The sequence below is a fragment of the Malus sylvestris genome, chromosome 7 (assembly GCF_916048215.2).
Source record: "Malus sylvestris chromosome 7, drMalSylv7.2, whole genome shotgun sequence".
Lineage (NCBI taxonomy): Eukaryota > Viridiplantae > Streptophyta > Magnoliopsida > Rosales > Rosaceae > Malus > Malus sylvestris.
The window spans coordinates 25,694,210-25,704,169 of record NC_062266.1 but is presented as its reverse complement, the minus strand read 5'-3'; the positions used below and the strand labels follow the sequence as shown (position 1 = coordinate 25,704,169).

General features: G+C 31.7%; 1 pseudogene; it reads left to right on the top strand.

Annotated features, from left to right (window-relative positions):
• The first annotated feature begins 942 nt into the window (after nucleotides 1-942).
• On the top strand, nucleotides 943-8,526 carry LOC126628663 (uncharacterized; annotated as a pseudogene).
• Nucleotides 8,527-9,960: the final 1,434 nt, after the last annotated feature.

The following is a 9,960-nucleotide window of genomic DNA, read 5'->3' as shown; positions in this document are numbered from 1 at the left end:
ATTTATAAATCTATTAAAATCTCTCAAATTCTCAATTGAATACACCATTTTTAATGGATTTATAAATCCCTGAATTTTTATGGAGTTTAATTTATTTGTAGAGATTTCATATAAAATTTTGATTCAATTCCCTTGAAATCTCATGGGAAGATGTGCGATTTGTAGATATTTGAAATACACTACGAAATCTCTCTAATTCCCTCTAATTCCTCAACTTTTTCAAATTCTTTAAAATCAAGATCTAATTGAATACACCTAGAATGTTATAAACTTCTTTAAAATCCTAATTAAATACACTTAGATTTCTAAGGATTTTAATAAGGGAGCTTTAATGAAAAGGGATTGAATTAACTTTTAATTAATGAAAAACCACCCTAAACTATTATTTAATGAAAAGGGCTTAAATTTTAATCATAAGGACACAAAACTTTTATCTTAGGCCCTACAAAACTAAAACACACGGGCTCACTAAAATGCCCAAACCGCATAACAATTAATATTCCAAAATTACCCCTAACGGAGCCTAACCCAGGCCCGTTAACTGAAGTTACTGAAATTCATCATCCCTCCCAACGCCATTAATGTTCACCAAACCCTTACACCGTACTAAAAAAACGAAACCTCCATTGCTGCAAACGTCAAGTTCTCAAAGCGTTTTCAAGCAATAATCTACACATCAAATCCGGAATTTCTCAACCCACAAACTACATTTGAGGACGAAAAACTGAAAACATTCGAACTGTACGTTTGCAGAGTCGAAATCGGACAAACACAGGTACGAACCTATAATTTCTGATATTCTTGATGATTTCTTACTTTAATTTACTGAATATGTGCATTTGCATGTTTGAGATTCTAAAAAGTGAATTATGTTTCCAATTCACAGTTCTGATTTGCATCCAGACGAAAACACACAAAAAATTTGCGAAATAAAAACAACAGAGAAGAAACAGAGGTATGTACCACAAAATTTCTGATATTTTTGGTGATTTTACAGTAATATGTAAGTTTGCATGCTTCGAATAGCAATGTTTCTGCAAAATGGTATATTTTTACTTCACTTTGATAACTGCTCGTTTTCTTATAACCTTTAAATAGTATTTTCTTGCCCTCATATGTTGTTTTCTTTGCTTAAATAACTTAAATATAATCAACATTCTATTCTGGTGGTGTTTTAGTTTAATATATAGTGTTTACAAAATCTGGGATGCATTCACGAACGAGTGTGGTTTTCTACTTCAGTTTGATAAATAGTTCAGTTTGGTAAATGGTTCAGTTTGATAAATAGTTGAGTTTGCTAAATAGTTCAGTTTGATAAATAGTTCAGTTTGTTTTGTAAAAAAATGTGGTTTTCTCGTTCAGTTTGATTTGGTAAAAAAGTGTGGTTTTTTAGTTCACTTTGATAAATAGTTCAGTTTGCTAAATGGTTTAGTTTGCTAAATGGTTTAGTTTGATAAATAGTTCAGTTTGGTAAATGGTTGAGTTTGGTAAATGGTTGAGTTTGGTAAATGGTTCAGTTTGCTAAATACTTGAGTTTGCTAAATAGTTCAGTTTGATTTGGTAAAAAAGTGTGGTTTTGTAGTTCACTTTGATAAATAGTTCAGTTTGCTAAATGGTTTAGTTTGATAAATAGTTCAGTTTGTTTTGTAAAAAAAGTGTGATTTTCTACTTCAGTTTAATAAATAGTTCAGTTTGCTTTGGTAAAAAATAGTTGTAATAATTAAACTATGTTTATTCTTACAGATGGACGGAACAAAGAAACTAAGAATAAAGACTTTCGCTGTAAAGAGTCCACGTAAGATAGAGAATATAAGACCAGCAACTTCTTATGTTCAATATAGATGCAACGTTTTCGGGTTTGCAAATGCAATGCAATTGTACAGACCAATGCTTCAACAACGCCAAGATGTCATCAATCATTTGGCCGATACACCATTTTGGAGTCTAATCAAGTTCTACATGGATGATGAAATTGTTGCAACGGACAGAAAAAAGAAGTCTGATATGGATCTGATCAAGATCATACAATGCTATGACTCCAAGCAACAACGGTTCAAATTCGGAGATCATGAGCCAAAAGCAATAACAAGTGAAGACGTCGTTCAAATATTTGGATTGAACAACCAAGGGGTTGAACTACCAAACACAGACAAATCCACAAAGAACATGAAGGACAGCTTTGTCAAAACATACTTTGCAAAGCAAAAAATAGTGAAAAAAAAGGACATTGTTGAAGCATACCAAAAATCAGTCCAAGACAAAACTCCTGAAGGGGCAAAAGCTACTGCTTCAATTATATGTGTGCATCTGCTACAATCACTGTTATTTGCAACATCTGGAACTTATATATCGTGGAGCTTCATAACAATTTGTGGAGCTTTGGACCAAATCAGCAAATACAACTGGGCAAAAGGAGTGAGGGACTACTTGTTCAAGAGGATTAACAAATCAAAGAAAAAAAGGAAAAATGGAGAAGAATCAGCAACAACAAGCGGATGCACTGCCCTTATTTTGGTAAGAAATAAGAACTATATTTAAAAAACATGAATTATTTCTTATAAATTACACAAGAAAGTAATTCAAAGTTCTTATTTCATGCAGTATTGGATTTGTCTTCACACCAATCTGGTGGAGACAATAAGTGGGCGAGAAAACATGATTCCTGCCATTGGAAGATGGGACATAACGAAAATCCACAAAGCAATCAGAGACATTCGAGTTGAAGAAATTGAGGTAAGGAAAAATAATAAAAGTATTTCAATAAACAGTATATTTTTGCTAAATAGTTCAGTTTGATTTGGTAAAAAAGTGTGGATTTTTAGTTCACTTTGATAAATAGTTCAGTTTGCTAAATGGTTTAGTTTGCTAAATGGTTTAGTTTGATAAATAGTTCAGTTTGGTAAATGGTTGAGTTTGGTAAATGGTTGAGTTTGGTAAATGGTTCAGTTTGCTAAATAGTTGAGTTTGCTAAATACTTGAGTTTGCTAAATAGTTCAGTTTGATTTGGTAAAAAAGTGTGGTTTTGTAGTTCACTTTGATAAATAGTTCAGTTTGCTAAATGGTTTAGTTTGCTAAATGGTTTAGTTTGATAAATAGTTCAGTTTGGTAAATGGTTGAGTTTGGTAAATGGTTCAGTTTGGTAAATGGTTCAGTTTGGTAAATGGTTCAGTTTGCTAAATAGTTGAGTTTGCTAAATACTTGAGTTTGCTAAATAGTTCAGTTTGATTTGGTAAAAAAGTGTGGTTTTGTAGTTCACTTTGATAAATAGTTCAGTTTGCTAAATGGTTTAGTTTGCTAAATGGTTTAGTTTGATAAATAGTTCAGTTTGGTAAATGGTTGAGTTTGGTAAATGGTTCAGTTTGGTAAATGGTTCAGTTTGCTAAATAGTTGAGTTTGCTAAATACCTGAGTTTGCTAAATAGTTCAGTTTGATAAATAGTTCAGTTTGTTTTGTAAAAAAGTGTGGTTTTCTAGTTCAGTTTGATAAATAGTTCAGTTTGATAAATAGTTCAGTTTGTTTTGTAAAAAAATGTGGTTTTCTAGTTCACTTTGATAAATAGTTCAGTTTGCTTTCATACAAAAGTGTGGTTTTCTAGTTAACTTTGATAAATAGTTCAGTTTGTTTTGGTAAAAAAGTGCGGTTTTCTACTTCAGTTTAATAAATAGTTCAGTTTGCTAAGTGGTTCAGTTTGATATATAGATCTGTTTGTTTTGTAAAAAGAGTGGTTTTCTAGTTAACTTTGATAAATAGTTCAGTTTATTTTGGTAAAAAACTGTGGTTTCTACTTCAGTTTCATATTATGTAATTTAACAACTATTTAATGTGTCACTGTGCAGATTGGTGGAGGTATTCCTTGTTCTGAAGAACCAATAAGGGAGCATTCCAACATCAATCAAGAAGAATGTAATGCCATTCCTTATCCTCAACAAAATAATGAGTCTTCCAAGAAAAAGGAAAAGAAGACACCGGGAAGGAAAAGGAAGAGAACTGAAGTTGGAGCTGAAGAAGATCAAAGCATCACCATCAATGAAGCTCAGTTACAGTTTGATCAACTGTACCAAGAAGAATTCATGAAATTTGATGCAAGTTATCAAAAGGACTTCTTCGGGATTGATAATACATTAGGTGTGGAAGATTTTGAAAAGTTTAAAAGATGTGCGAGCATGGATCAAAAGAGGTATCTAGTCCTCAGTCACATGATGATATATGCACTCGACAACCTACACACAAATTCAATTGTAATGAATGAAACAACTGGAGCCCTTAACAGAAACATTGAAAAGCTTCTGCAAGAACGACTTGAGGACAAGCAGAAGATTAGTTCAATGAACACAGAAATGATACAATTGCAATTAAAGAACACAGCAGCTTCTATGAAAGTAAATAAACTTCTGGATGAAATTGGAAGTTTGAAGAAGAAGCTACTGGAAAATCAATGTGAGGATCCAGATAATGATGATCAAGTTGAAGAGCATACACATGATAAGGATACTGCTACTGAGGATCCAGTTCAAGAGAATGCAACTGAAAATGATGTGGCTATGGAGGATCCAAAACAAAGGCATGCAATTGATCATGGTCCAGATGAAAATGAGGAGGATCAAGATCATGAAGGAAAAGACGCTGCCACTGAAAAAGCAACCTCTGGAGATCAACCAGGTGTTCAAATGCAGACTCCAACTATCAAGGATGCTGAAAAGCAAGAAAAAGAGACTGCCAAAAAGAAGACGAGAACACTGGTAAAAAATATTCGAAGGAGGGATGATCGTAAACCAAATGTCGATCCACATTATGATTATATCCCCATCCAGAAAAAACAAAAGAAGGCAAAATACATATATGCTGTGAGTGACAGTGAAAGCTCTTCAATTTTGCCGTCAGAAAGCCAACCATTGGATCTAATAATTGAGAAAGGAAAGGAGGAGCCCAAGGTTGAATCACCCTTGAATCCAATTGCTAAAGAAATAGCAAACAAACCTGCAAAGAAGGATGCAAAGAAACCTGTAAAGCGAAAGCTTGACAAACGGTATCATCTACCTGCATCAACAAGGGCGTACAAGTTACTTGCAGATGAGACAAAAGAAAAATTCAAGGAATATTACAGACAAGAGAAAATGTAAGTTTACATTATTAATCATAACCTAATACATGTGTACACACACACACACACATATATACATAGATATATAATACGTTTTATTTTCTGATACAGGGACTACTTCTGGATGCAGCCAAGGCAAAGGTCCATTGTGAATGACCTTGTTGTCCTAAAATCAGATCTGACATCATTGTTTGTGGATGGAGCAATCGATGCCAACATAATTGATGCTTCGTTCTACACAATGGCAGAAAACGAATAAAAAATGAGGCAACAAAAAAATCTGTATCTTCCTTCATTCATATTTGTAAGTGCCAAACAGTTTTGTTTACAAAAAAGTTCAGTTTGATAAAATAGTTCAGTTTATTTTGATAAAATAGTGTGGTTTTGTAGTTCAGTTTGCTAAATGGTTTCTAGTTCAGTTTGATAAATAGTTCAGTTTACTTTGGTAAAAAAGTGTGGTTTTCTAGTTCACTTTGATAAATAGTTCAGTTTGATAAATAGTTCAGTTTGCTAAATGGTTCAGTTTGATAAATAGTTCAGTTTGATTTGGTAAAAAAAAGTGTGGTTTTCTAGGTCACTTTGATAAATAGTTCAGTTTATTTTGATAAAATAGTGTGGTTTTGTAGTTCAGTTTGCTAAATGGTTCAGTTTGATAAATAGTTCAGTTTGCTAAATGGTTCAGTTTGATAAATAGTTCAGTTTGCTTTGGTAAAAAAAGTGTGGTTTTCTAGGTCACTTTGATAAATAGTTCAGTTTATTTTGATAAAATAGTGTGGTTTTGTAGTTCAGTTTGCTAAATGGTTCAGTTTGATAAATAGTTCAGTTTGCTAATAGTTTAGTTTGATAAATAGTTCTGTTTGCTTTGGTAAAAAAGTGTGGTTTTCTACTTTAATGTTGATAAATAGTTCAGTTTGCTAAATGGTTCAGTTTGATAAATAGTTCAGTTTGCTAAAAGTTCAGTTTGCTTTGGTAAAAAAGTGTGGGTTTCTAGTTCACTTTGCTAATAGTTCACTTTAATATGTAGTTCAGTTTGCTAAATGGTTTAGTTTGATAAATAGTTCAGTTTGATAAATAGTTCAGTTTGCTAAATGGTTTAGTTTGATAAATAGTTCAGTTTGATAAATAGGTCAGTTTGCTTTGGTAAAAAAAGTGTGGTTTTCTAGTTCACTTTGCTAATAGTTCACTTTAATATGTAGTTCAGTTTGCTTTGGTAACAAAGCGTGGTTTTCTAGTTCACTTTCATATGTAGTTCAGTTTGCTTTGGTAACAAACTGTGGTTTTCTAGTTCACTTTGCTAAATAGTTCACTTTGATATTAGTTCAGTTTGCGAAAAGGCCTTGCATTCACTTTAAAACTTTAAATGTGTATTCTTGGTTTAGAATGATATGTGGAGATTGAAAAAAAAATGTGTATTTTTTTGTTCAGTTTAAGAATTAGTGTTGCTCATTAATTAAGATTAATAAATACATGTGTATTCTTGGTTCAGAATGATATGGAGATTGAGAAAAGCAAGAGTGATCAGGAGCATATTGACAAAACATTGCAGACAGTCTTGCAAGATAATGTGGATAAAGTAGCAAAGGTCTTCATATTGATCAGGCATTACTTTCACTTCAGCTTGGTAGTTTGGGACATTAAAAATGGAAAAATGACACACTACAATTCCAAACTACCAAGGGTACATGGGAATACAGACCTATACTTTGATCATGTTGTTCAAGTGGTAAGAACAAAACTATAATTCAATTACAAACTATATTCTTATGCTGATAGGAAAAATCAAACTTCATAATACAATTTCTTTTTTTGTTGTTTTTTTTTGTTTTTTTTTTTGATTTTTTGGCAGAGAGACAAAATTGAAGGATTTTACAAATATTTCAAAGGAGACAGCAATCTCACAATAGATATTGAAAGATGCTTAACTTGCGCCCAACAAAAGGAGGACTCGTAAGTACAAACAAGTTGATCTCTATATTTTTCAATTAAATTTATACATTCAAACACATAAGAAGGACCATGAAAATCATATATACACACACTTTGATAAATAGTTCAGTTTGTTTTGGTAAAATAGTTCAGTTTGATAAATAGTTCACTTTGCTTTGGTAAAAAAGTGTGGTTTTCTAGTTCACTTTGATAAATAGTTCAGTTTATTTTGGTAAAATAGTGTGGTTTTGTTGTTCAGTTTGCTAAATAGTTCAGTTTGCTAAATGGTTCAGTTTGATAAATAGTTCAGTTTGCTAAATAGTTCAGTTTGCTAAATGGTTCAGTTTGATAAATAGTTCAGTTTGCTAAATAGTTTAGTTTGCTAAATAGTTCAGTTTGATAAATAGTTCTGTTTGCTTTGGTAAAAAAGTGTGGTTTTCTACTTTAATGTTGATAAATAGTTCAGTTTGCTAAATGGTTCAGTTTGATAAATAGTTCAGTTTGCTAAAAGTTCAGTTTGCTTTGGTAAAAAAGTATGGTTTTCTAGTTCAGTTTGTTTTGATAAAAAAAGTGCGGTTTTCTACTTCAGTTTGATATATAGTTCAGTTTGATAAATAGTTCAGTTTGCTTTGGTAAAAAAGTGTGGTTTTCTAGTTCACTTTGATAAATAGTTCAGTTTGATAAATAGTTCAGTTTGCTAAATGGTTTAGTTTGATAAATAGTTCAGTTTAATATGTCATCGAATGTTATAATATGATCTCATTATCTGTCATACTTATTTGTTTATCCAAAAAAAAAAATGCAGATTGGATTGTGGCATATTTGTCCTTCAATTTGCAACCCAAGTGCAAGAGGACAAACCGGTAGAAGCCACCTTTGAGAAGGAAGATGTATTTGCTAAAAGAGCTCAAATTGCAACTACACTTATGAATCACAAGAATAGTTATGCAAATGGACTGAAGAAGATACTTGAAGACAGAAGACAACAAAATAAACATGGTCAATATGATGACATTCCAGATGAGGATTTTATTACATTAGCTTGAGTTTTACAAATTACATTTTATATCAATGTACATCTACATACAAAACCCCGAGCTCAGGTGGGCTTGTATGCTGGTGCCCATCCCATACTTGCGTACGTTTTATAATTTTTTTGCCCTATGTGGCCTAATACCATTACTCATCTAAAGAAACCATATAAAAATGAAAAAGAAGTTTAGTATGAAGCCAATTAACTTCGCATACCTGATTCTTTGAGTTATAACTTATAAGAATGAGAACTATATTAAAAAATTTCACATGCTTACATTTTGACACTTCCTTTTTTATATCAATGTACATCTACATACAAAACCCCGAGCTCAGGTGGGCTTGTATGCTGGTGTCCATCCCATACTTGCGTACGTTTTATAATTTTTTTGCCCTATGTGGCCTAATACCATTACTCATCTAAAGAAACCATATAAAAATGAAAAAGAAGTTTAGTATGAAGCCAATTAACTTCACATACCTGATTCTTTGAGATATAACTTATAAGAATGAGAACTATATTAAAAAATTTCACATGCTTACATTTTGGCACTTCCTTTTTTGTTAAAGTTCCCTTTTATTATCCAAAAAATATAGTTACCAAATTAGATAAATTTATGCAAAACAAAAAACTAGAAAACTTAAACTGTTTCTGAAATATATGTACACACTATATCTAAAAAATGAAAAATAACAGCTTTTTTTTTTTTTTTTTTTCAGTTCCAAATCAGCACCCCATCCTTCACGCATAATTAACGCCCAGCAAAAATCATCATTTCACTCTTCCGCTAACTTCACTTTCTCTCCCTAACACCACTCCCATTTTCACGCACAGATAAGCCACGATGAAGAAACTGCATGCACTATAAAAAAAACCAGAAACCCAGCCCCCAGCCCCCAGCTCAAATCATCAATCCTCATTTCCCGATTTCGTACATCATTCCAGTTCTGAAACGGACGAATTCACGCAAATTTCAACTTCGCTGAGCAACTTGGTCGCAGAAATACCCAGAAAATAAACAGAAGGTAGCAATCTTACAATTTTTCTCAACATATTTCGCAAAATCATACGGTTCATTGTTTATATAACAAACATCTACTGGAATCAAGCATATAGAATAACATGCATCAACTTAAACAAAACCCAGATTATACTATTTGCTTAAATTTATTTTGTTATTTACTATCAGTACGAATCCATCACAGATCCACCCAAGAAAAGACTATTTACTAGCTAATCGTTCAATATATAAACATACATTATGCTATTACACGAACTATTGTGATTCTCTGTTTGTAATTTTTATATTTGAGTAAAATAGTTCACGATTTTTAAGTTTAATAAACACTGTTTACGAAATAGTTTACAATTTGCTTTCATTTGTACATAGAATTGAAATGTACGGAAATAGTAAAATCTGGGATGCATTCACGAACAAGTAGTATAAACATATATTACGCTATTGCACGAACTAGTGTGATTGTCTGTTAATAATTTTTACATTCAGTAAATAGTTTGTGTTTTTTAAAGTTTAATAAACAGTGTTTACGAAACAGTTTACAATTGCTTCATTTATAAATAGAATTGCAATTTTTCCAGATCTTACACATAAAACACCTGCTATTGTACATTTTTATTTCTAATTTATTTAGTTATATAAATCTTATAAAGATTTATGCACTTATAAAAATGTTTTCCAATTCCATAAATAGTAGTTCACCTTGGTATGTTTCAAATATAATTGTGTACTTGTACTGATTTGTTTTTGTTTACGATCAAGTTGGATTCTAATAAAAACTATATTGACAGATGGTTTCAGTTAGAATAACTGTACAAATGTCAAACTCAACCAAAGCCAATGTCAAAATGATATCCAAAACAACAAAGAGGACAGAACAAA